Below are 3,394 nucleotides of genomic sequence, written 5' to 3'. Positions count from 1 at the left end.
CTTTTTCTTTGTGACTTCTGGCTTCTACGTGTTGCTTAGGGAGACTTTCTCTGGTCTTTCATTTCCTATATATCTTTTAATGCCTTTATAGTTTTGTTTTAACATTTATATTTTTGGAGTTTTTGTGTATGTGTGCATGGTCTGAGATAGGAATCTAACTTTAATTTCTTGCAGATAGAGAACCAATTGTCCTAACACCATTTTTAAAATTTATCCATCCTTTCTTGATTATTTTGTTTTTGCCAACAAACACCTTTCTTCTCTCTCCAACCAGATTATAATTTCCTAGAAGGCAGGGACATTTTTGCATCCATAAGTTTTCTAACTACTTGATACCTGGTAGAGCTGAGTACCTGTGGCTGATGAGAAAGCTGCATGAGAACTCGCACATTCTTACTTCAGCAAAGCAGCAGATATAAAGCTCAGAGCTGAGAACAAATAAGAGCTTTTCCCCAATTTTCATGAACGAATGTGTTTGTGGTTTGTATTTGTCTTTTAATTACTAAACAATTCTGGCAGAGCACTGTTTTAAATTGAAACATAGGAAACAAAGGATGGGTAAGATCTGGTTTCTACCCATATGAACCCTGCAATTCCTAAATGCCCATCAGTGGGGGGCTAGTTGGATCACTGATGACACATGCATATAATGGAATATTGGCAGCCATAAAGAAGATCAGGGAGACCTAGATGTTCTGATACAGGATAAGCTCTGAGATATGTTCAATTAAAAAACCCAAGTGCAGAATGGTCTGCCAGCATTTGGGAAGGGGAAAATCAGAGAAAGACACAGATATATATATATATTTATATAAGAATAACATATCTCTGAAGGGGTATTCAAAATATTGGAAACAATAATTACCTCTGGGGGCACCTGGCTGGCTCAGTAGAAAGAGCATGCAACTCTTGGTCTTGGGGTCATGAGTTCAAGACCCACGTTGGGTGTAGAGATTACTTAAATAAATAACAAAAAGAAGAAACAATAATTATCTCTGTGGAAGAACTGGGGACTTGGGGGTGGGGATCAGTGTGAAATTTACTTTTCTCTATGTATCCTTCTGTACTGTTTAAATGTTTTACCAGCTGCTTATATTATAGTCCCAAATAAATAAAGGAATTTTTAAAAGATGAAATGAGATAGACACATAGACACATGAAAAAAAAGTGTGAGCAATAAGAGGTAAGAGTGATGAGTTCAGAATTCTAAACCCCATGGCTCGAAAATGGAAGGGTGGTGCTGGAAAGGGGCTGGGTTTAAGTCTTGCTCTAGGAGATAATGCAGCTGGTGGGTGGATAGAGGAGCAAGACTCTGGAAAAGACTATCAATCACTGCCCTGTGAGGTGTCTGAGCAAAGGCAAACCTAGGAAAGGAAGTTGTTAAGATCTGTCTGTTCAAGCCCCCATGTATTCTCTGCCTGCCACTGAATTTGCTTCATTGTCCTTCCTAGAAATTGTAACCTCCTACTGAACACAGAGCAAAAAGGGGGAAGCCTGGCTGAGTAGATTTGTCACATATAGAGGTCCCAGACCTAAGGGTTCAGTTCCAGGGACCTGAGGAAGTTGGACTTGCCAAACTTCCACAAACAGCAGTGCTTTTGATTACTGGCAGAATGAACCATCTTTCTTATAAGTAATAGAACTTCCTGTTCTAATATTTTATCACAACATTTAACTTAGGCCAAGCCCATTTCTTACAGGGCTGAAACTGTTGATAAAATTGTCTTCTCCTTGATATTTCAGGCTGATACCTCCAGCAGAGAGGCCAGGTTCCCATCTCCAAGACTCGAGATGGGGTGCTAACTGCTCTGTATAAGCCTGCCCTCTGTCTCTTAGAAAATATTTTCACAAGAGCAGCATGGTAAAGACAGGAAGGACAGGTCCCTGTACTTGGAGGTCAGCCAGATAGAGTTCAAGTCTGGTCCTTCCCAATTTCTAGCAGTATGACCTTGTTTATTATTTAGCTTCTCTGAGCCTTGATTTTCTGATCCATAAAATGGGCATAGTAACACCTCTCTGTCACTCTCACAGAGTCATCATTTTTGGCATCAGCAAGTGACTAGAACCAAAGGCTAACGTTGCTAATTTGGCCACAGCAAGAAGCATCTAGCCAAAACTGGCTCACTGTCTCCTTGCAGGGTGGCGAGAGCTGGAGATCCAAGACGACATGAGTAGAGGGGCGAGGATGCTTGCAAGTGGCAAAATAAGCTGAAATGTAGGATGATCAGATGCAGTACGGGGCTTCTGATTGTGCATTCTGGGAATGGAAAACTGTCAGCAGCAGTGGTGTGCAAGTGGTGGTCACAGATGAGGAAAGTTGAGTCTGCATTTGAACCTGATTTATGAGAACAGGTTTGGGAGCTCAGAGGCATCACAAGAGGGCTCTCGTCTTCAGGCTTGCTTCCTGTTCCAGACTAGAAACACAGAACAATGGCTCAGGGCAATAAAAAGCGAGTCATTGCCCCTTCTCCCCGCCTTGGCAACACTGGTTTTATCACCACCACAGAAATCACCACCACCAAAAATACTGACAGGTACAGACTAAGAAACTTAGTCTTCCCCAACCAAGAGGGCAAAACCATCCTGTGTACCTTACCTGGCCAATATTCACAGTGCAGCAGGCTGAGAAATCACCCTGTCTGGTGACCAAATTACATTAATCAGCATTGACATGCAAGAAGATTTTAGAAAAAAGAGAATACCCACAGATCCAGCATCCAACTGGATGGCAGAATGAACCCCTGCATCATTCCTCCCTCTTTCTCCAAATCCCAGCCCCACCCCAGGTAACCTCCCTTCTAAAATTTGTTGATCACCCCGTGTAGATTGTTATATTTGTACAACATGGAAATGAGTGCACAAGCAACATACAGAACTGTTATGTGGGTGGTGTTTGTTTTTTGTTTTTGTTTTCTTGAGACAGAGAGCGTGAGAGAGAGAGAGAATCCATAAGTAAGGGAGGGGCAGAGGCAGAGGGAAAGAGAATCCCAAGTAGGCTCCATGGTCAGTGCAGAGCCCAACACAAGGCTTGATCCCATGACCCTGGGATCAAGACCTGAGTTAAAATCAAGAGTCAGAAACTCAACCGACTGAGCCATCCAGAGGCACCTTGGGTTTTTAACATTGCATAAATTATACCATATTGCATATATTCACTTATTTGCTCAACATTTCTTTCTTTTTTAATAGACTTTTAATTTCATTTTCCATCTTAACAATTTAAAGTGTTAGCCAATTTGACAATAAGTTATATTTAAAAAAATAAAAACGAGAAACAAGAAAAAAAAATAAAAAATAAAGTGAATAGTTCTGTGGCATTTAGTATATTCACAATGTTCCCATTCACCATTACCCTGTTCCGGAAAGCATGTGTTGTAGTATGTATGACTGAACC

The sequence above is a fragment of the Leopardus geoffroyi genome, chromosome C1 (assembly GCF_018350155.1).
Source record: "Leopardus geoffroyi isolate Oge1 chromosome C1, O.geoffroyi_Oge1_pat1.0, whole genome shotgun sequence".
NCBI classification, from domain to species: Eukaryota; Metazoa; Chordata; class Mammalia; order Carnivora; family Felidae; genus Leopardus; species Leopardus geoffroyi.
The sequence above is the reverse complement of the archived record's forward strand: the minus strand, read 5'-3'. Positions refer to the sequence as shown.